The sequence below is a fragment of the Diorhabda carinulata genome, chromosome 5, assembly GCF_026250575.1.
Source record: "Diorhabda carinulata isolate Delta chromosome 5, icDioCari1.1, whole genome shotgun sequence".
In the NCBI taxonomy this organism is placed as follows: Eukaryota; Metazoa; Arthropoda; class Insecta; order Coleoptera; family Chrysomelidae; genus Diorhabda; species Diorhabda carinulata.
In genome coordinates, this window is record NC_079464.1 from 4,447,160 (window position 1) to 4,454,666 (window position 7,507).

At 34.8% G+C, this 7,507-nt stretch overlaps 1 protein-coding gene and 1 long non-coding RNA gene across 2 annotated transcripts in view; one reads left to right on the forward strand and one right to left on the reverse strand.

Moving 5' to 3' along the window:
• The window catches only part of LOC130894451 (uncharacterized), a 692,198-nt gene that overhangs the window by 432,625 nt on the left and 252,066 nt on the right, over positions 1–7,507 (reverse strand). The window lies entirely within an intron of this gene.
• LOC130894456 (uncharacterized) lies at positions 4,951–6,549 on the forward strand. The gene is made up of 2 exons (XR_009059332.1): positions 4,951–5,111; positions 6,242–6,549. It is a non-coding gene; the product is annotated as an uncharacterized LOC130894456 (long non-coding RNA).

Below are 7,507 nucleotides of genomic sequence, written 5' to 3' on the forward strand. Positions count from 1 at the left end.
AATTGATGAAAATGTATATAAAAACGTTTTTTGTGATTACTGAGAATAGAACTTTCCTTTCCAATATTCCTTTTTTCCATTATTTTCTTAATAATCTCGAAATGGCTTTTTACGGCAAGATGGACCGTTATGTTGATGGTTTTATCTCGATTTCGTAGCCCTAGGACTGCGCGCTTACGTAGTTCGCTCACTAACTTTATCTGTAAGACTTAGTTCGATTAGTGCGATGAAAATTATGAAAAAAATTGATGAAAATGTATATAAAAACGTTTTTTGTGATTACTGAGAATAGAACTTTCCTTTCCAATATTCCTTTTTTCCATTATTTTCTTAATAATCTCGAAATGGCTTTTTACGGCAAGATGGACCGTTATGTTGATGGTTTTATCTCGATTTCGTAGCCCTAGGACTGCGCGCTTACGTAGTTCGCTCACTAACTTTATCTGTAAGACTTAGTTCGATTAGTGCGATGAAAATTATGAAAAAAATTGATGAAAATGTATATAAAAACGTTTTTTGTGATTACTGAGAATAGAACTTTCCTTTCCAATATTCCTTTTTTCCATTATTTTCTTAATAATCTCGAAATGGCTTTTTACGGCAAGATGGACCGTTATGTTGATGGTTTTATCTCGATTTCGTAGCCCTAGGACTGCGCGCTTACGTAGTTCGCTCACTAACTTTATCTGTAAGACTTAGTTCGATTAGTGCGATGAAAATTATGAAAAAAATTGATGAAAATGTATATAAAAACGTTTTTTGTGATTACTGAGAATAGAACTTTCCTTTCCAATATTCCTTTTTTCCATTATTTTCTTAATAATCTCGAAATGGCTTTTTACGGCAAGATGGACCGTTATGTTGATGGTTTTATCTCGATTTCGTAGCCCTAGGACTGCGCGCTTACGTAGTTCGCTCACTAACTTTATCTGTAAGACTTAGTTCGATTAGTGCGATGAAAATTATGAAAAAAATTGATGAAAATGTATATAAAAACGTTTTTTGTGATTACTGAGAATAGAACTTTCCTTTCCAATATTCCTTTTTTCCATTATTTTCTTAATAATCTCGAAATGGCTTTTTACGGCAAGATGGACCGTTATGTTGATGGTTTTATCTCGATTTCGTAGCCCTAGGACTGCGCGCTTACGTAGTTCGCTCACTAACTTTATCTGTAAGACTTAGTTCGATTAGTGCGATGAAAATTATGAAAAAAATTGATGAAAATGTATATAAAAACGTTTTTTGTGATTACTGAGAATAGAACTTTCCTTTCCAATATTCCTTTTTTCCATTATTTTCTTAATAATCTCGAAATGGCTTTTTACGGCAAGATGGACCGTTATGTTGATGGTTTTATCTCGATTTCGTAGCCCTAGGACTGCGCGCTTACGTAGTTCGCTCACTAACTTTATCTGTAAGACTTAGTTCGATTAGTGCGATGAAAATTATGAAAAAAATTGATGAAAATGTATATAAAAACGTTTTTTGTGATTACTGAGAATAGAACTTTCCTTTCCAATATTCCTTTTTTCCATTATTTTCTTAATAATCTCGAAATGGCTTTTTACGGCAAGATGGACCGTTATGTTGATGGTTTTATCTCGATTTCGTAGCCCTAGGACTGCGCGCTTACGTAGTTCGCTCACTAACTTTATCTGTAAGACTTAGTTCGATTAGTGCGATGAAAATTATGAAAAAAATTGATGAAAATGTATATAAAAACGTTTTTTGTGATTACTGAGAATAGAACTTTCCTTTCCAATATTCCTTTTTTCCATTATTTTCTTAATAATCTCGAAATGGCTTTTTACGGCAAGATGGACCGTTATGTTGATGGTTTTATCTCGATTTCGTAGCCCTAGGACTGCGCGCTTACGTAGTTCGCTCACTAACTTTATCTGTAAGACTTAGTTCGATTAGTGCGATGAAAATTATGAAAAAAATTGATGAAAATGTATATAAAAACGTTTTTTGTGATTACTGAGAATAGAACTTTCCTTTCCAATATTCCTTTTTTCCATTATTTTCTTAATAATCTCGAAATGGCTTTTTACGGCAAGATGGACCGTTATGTTGATGGTTTTATCTCGATTTCGTAGCCCTAGGACTGCGCGCTTACGTAGTTCGCTTACTAACTTTATCTGTAAGACTTAGTTCGATTAGTGCGATGAAAATTATGAAAAAAATTGATGAAAATGTATATAAAAACGTTTTTTGTGATTACTGAGAATAGAACTTTCCTTTCCAATATTCCTTTTTTCCATTATTTTCTTAATAATCTCGAAATGGCTTTTTACGGCAAGATGGACCGTTATGTTGATGGTTTTATCTCGATTTCGTAGCCCTAGGACTGCGCGCTTACGTAGTTCGCTCACTAACTTTATCTGTAAGACTTAGTTCGATTAGTGCGATGAAAATTATGAAAAAAATTGATGAAAATGTATATAAAAACGTTTTTTGTGATTACTGAGAATAGAACTTTCCTTTCCAATATTCCTTTTTTCCATTATTTTCTTAATAATCTCGAAATGGCTTTTTACGGCAAGATGGACCGTTATGTTGATGGTTTTATCTCGATTTCGTAGCCCTAGGACTGCGCGCTTACGTAGTTCGCTCACTAACTTTATCTGTAAGACTTAGTTCGATTAGTGCGATGAAAATTATGAAAAAAATTGATGAAAATGTATATAAAAACGTTTTTTGTGATTACTGAGAATAGAACTTTCCTTTCCAATATTCCTTTTTTCCATTATTTTCTTAATAATCTCGAAATGGCTTTTTACGGCAAGATGGACCGTTATGTTGATGGTTTTATCTCGATTTCGTAGCCCTAGGACTGCGCGCTTACGTAGTTCGCTCACTAACTTTATCTGTAAGACTTAGTTCGATTAGTGCGATGAAAATTATGAAAAAAATTGATGAAAATGTATATAAAAACGTTTTTTGTGATTACTGAGAATAGAACTTTCCTTTCCAATATTCCTTTTTTCCATTATTTTCTTAATAATCTCGAAATGGCTTTTTACGGCAAGATGGACCGTTATGTTGATGGTTTTATCTCGATTTCGTAGCCCTAGGACTGCGCGCTTACGTAGTTCGCTCACTAACTTTATCTGTAAGACTTAGTTCGATTAGTGCGATGAAAATTATGAAAAAAATTGATGAAAATGTATATAAAAACGTTTTTTGTGATTACTGAGAATAGAACTTTCCTTTCCAATATTCCTTTTTTCCATTATTTTCTTAATAATCTCGAAATGGCTTTTTACGGCAAGATGGACCGTTATGTTGATGGTTTTATCTCGATTTCGTAGCCCTAGGACTGCGCGCTTACGTAGTTCGCTCACTAACTTTATCTGTAAGACTTAGTTCGATTAGTGCGATGAAAATTATGAAAAAAATTGATGAAAATGTATATAAAAACGTTTTTTGTGATTACTGAGAATAGAACTTTCCTTTCCAATATTCCTTTTTTCCATTATTTTCTTAATAATCTCGAAATGGCTTTTTACGGCAAGATGGACCGTTATGTTGATGGTTTTATCTCGATTTCGTAGCCCTAGGACTGCGCGCTTACGTAGTTCGCTTACTAACTTTATCTGTAAGACTTAGTTCGATTAGTGCGATGAAAATTATGAAAAAAATTGATGAAAATGTATATAAAAACGTTTTTTGTGATTACTGAGAATAGAACTTTCCTTTCCAATATTCCTTTTTTCCATTATTTTCTTAATAATCTCGAAATGGCTTTTTACGGTAAGATGGACCGTTATGTTGATGGTTTTATCTCGATTTCGTAGCCCTAGGACTGCGCGCTTACGTAGTTCGCTCACTAACTTTATCTGTAAGACTTAGTTCGATTAGTGCGATGAAAATTATGAAAAAAATTGATGAAAATGTATATAAAAACGTTTTTTGTGATTACTGAGAATAGAACTTTCCTTTCCAATATTCCTTTCTTCTATTATTTTCTTAATAAACTCGAAATAACTTTTTACGGCAAGATGGACCGTAGTGTTGATGGTTTTATCTCGATTTCGTAGGCCCGGGACTGCGCGCTGACGTATTTCGCTCACTAATTTCACCTGTAAGACTTACATAGAAAGGATATAAAAACATTTTTGAATTCTGGCGAGTCTAAACAGATATTTTGAACGAATTAATGCAACGCCATCCGTTTTTCACAAATATGCAGAGTTTAAATTGAATGTAGGACAAAATGGACGTAAAAAGTCAGTTGAAAGCATACAGCGAAAAGTAATAGAAGTAGAGCTACAGCAAAGGTCCTCTGTGAGCTAATTTGAGCTCAGCTACAACATTATAATACCTTTTCTATATTTGAAAGGTCTAATAGATATTTGAATGTACAAGGCTTCGAGGTTGCGTGTTTACTGCTTATTTTTGTTTATTTTGGTGTTGTTGAAAATATTTCCAAATATTGAGGAAAGGCATTAAACAGTCTACAGTGATATACGAACGATCGAGGATTCAAATTGATCAAAAATTTGCATTTTAGTACTATTAATCTGAAGCAAAGTTGACGGTAAATCAATTCAAACAACTCCTACACGGATCGTGTCCAAACTAAACAAGCAGTAGTTTAAAAATCATAGAAATTGATAAAAAAGAAACACCAAGAGTGATTTCTTATGTTTTGTGATAATAAGTAGTAATCAATTTATTTATAAAGTTAAAAACGGCTTCCATATTGCACAGAATCTGAGAAGTCTGCATAGCCCCTATGAAACCTAATTTTTTCAACATTAAAAATCGTTTATGTTGAAAAATTAGTAGATTCATTAGTCATTAATTGTATTTAGATGTTGTCAATATCATTAATGTCTGGATATTCACTAAAAATTTAAAAAAACTCGTATTGGAATCGTATTTACCAGTTAGTTTTATCAACGGAACACTCTGTAATAAATTATCAACGAAATAATTGGAATCATTGAATGATATTCATATAATCACGTGTTGATTATTCCATTGCCTCACAAGTGAATTTGAAATTAATAAAATTAAGAAAAACAAATTGGTAACAAAATAAATAACCTTGAACTACACCCTATTAATTAGTGTCCAACAAGTACAATTCGTGAAAAATGGTAAGACTTGCATACATCATTTTTTCAATATAATTTCTTGTTATTTAATCGTGGACGCAAAATTTCTGTCCAGCGAGTATTCTTGAGGTCTCAGAATAGGAAAAAGTTACTGGAGGTCAGATCTGGAGAATACGGTAGATGCGAAAGGAATTTCATGCAATAGATTTTTCACACGATGCATTGTCTTGACGAAACAACTTTTTTTTCCAAATTTCCGCGATTCAGTTTTTAAAACGATTCAATAATCGTCGTTGTTGATTATTTCGATTTATCACGTGCAGTTACTGTTCGATTTAACTCCAGTATGGAATGATGGAGGTATTTTGCACCAATTGTCACAAATCAGAAACAAAATTTGATTTTTTTTCGATGCAACATCCACAAACACTTTCCTTCGATATCTTTGGGGTTTCAATTTACGATGCGCTTCGTCTTCGGTGCCCGTTTATCCTCGGTCGAACAAACTAATCGTATGACGTGTCTCTTTGAGGTTAGAACTAATTGAAAATAACATGAATTCGATACTAGTTGCGCCATCTATGTGTCAGTTTATCTCGTATACTTAACTAATCGTATGACGTGTCTCTTTGAGGTTAGAACTAATTGAAAATAATATGAATTCGATACTAGTTGCGCCATCTATGTGTCAGTTTATCTCGTATACTTAACTAATCGTATGACGTGTCTCTTTGAGGTTAGAACTAATTGAAAATAATATGAATTCGATACTAGTTGCGCCATCTATGTGTCAGTTTATCTCGTATACTTAAAAAACGTTTTGTGAACAGTAACTTGGCATCATGGTAACTCGATACTCTTCTTCAATCTCTTAATTTGTATCGTAAAATATTTATGTGTATAAACATTTTGGTTGCTTGGGGAATGTTTTTCCTCCGTAAGATAATTGAGAAATATTTTGTAGAAAACAAAATCTAATGATTAGAGTGGATTCTATCATCGTCGTCGTCGTCATCTTCAGTCTTATTCATAAAAATTTTCACGAAGAGGCCTCACTTATTCATCTTCAAGTCCATTGTTGACTGTTTAGATCCATATTAAGTATTCTTATATGTTTTAATTATAGCAACATTTGTGCTTTTTTTTTTATAATAATAAGATTCGATTTTCAGGTATCAAAACTAGCGGCGTACCTGTTTGTTTTGACGATACTAAGTTTAACGGAAGCAGATGGATCTAAAAACGACTTAGAAGATGAAGTTAATCGAAAAAAGGAACCTATATTTTGTTGTCTAGTTCCTCAATGTCAAGGTGCGAGGTGTATCGATTTCTACAGATGTGGAACAATTTGTGCTTCGGGAAAATATCCTAATGGCAATATAGTGAAGACCCCAGGTTATAATAAGCCTTATTATGTACCATTCTTTCCGTGATACGAACTATTTTTGTAGTTGATATTTTAATAAAGTCTGAACTGCAAGGTTTTATTTTTTTTTCTAAATAAAAAAGTATAAACAAACATAACATCAATTTAATCGTTCAAAGCCGCTGAATAGAAATACTTTCTAGAGAAAAATGTGAAAAAAAAAACGATTTATTGGGACAAACACGAGATTTTATGTGACTAATGCGATGGAAAAAACTTTGAGATTACATCAACACCCAATTAATAAAAATGATAAGATATTCTCTCATTAATCTTCTATTTATTTGATTATTCACTTACTTTATCTGATCAGAACAAGATATTCATTTGGGATTCAATATTGAATAGTTAAGTCACAACAACAAATTATTAGAGCTTTGAGCGGCTCCTCAGTTATAATGGAAATCGTCCGCGGCGATAAACCCCCACCTAGCTTTCGCCGTTTCACTCAGGGAGTTCCCTTCATCGTCCGCGGCGATAAACACCCATCTAGCTGACGCCGTTTCACTCAGGGAGTTCCCTTCATCATCTGCGGCGACAAACACCCATCTAGCTGCCGCCGTTTCACTCAGGGAGTTCCCTTCATCGTCTGCGGCGACAAACACCCATCTAACTGCCGCCGTTTCACTCGGGGAGCTCCCTTCATCGTCTGCGGCGACAAACACCCATCTAGCTGCCGCCGTTTCACTCAGGGAGTTCCCTCCATCGTCGGCGGCGACAAACACCCATCTAGCTGCCGCCGTTTCACTCGGGGAGCTCCCTTCATCGTCTGCGGCGACAAACACCCATCTAGCTTCCGCCGTTTCACTCAGGGAGTTCCCTCCATCGTCGGTGGCGACAAACACCCATCTAGCTGCCGCCGTTTCACTCGGGGAGCTCCCTTCATCGTCTGCGGCGACAAACACCCATCTAGCTGCCGCCGTTTCACTCAGGGAGATCCCTTCATCGTCGGCGGCGACAAACCCCCACCTAGCTGCTGCCGTTTCACTCAGGGAGTTCCCTTCATCGTCTG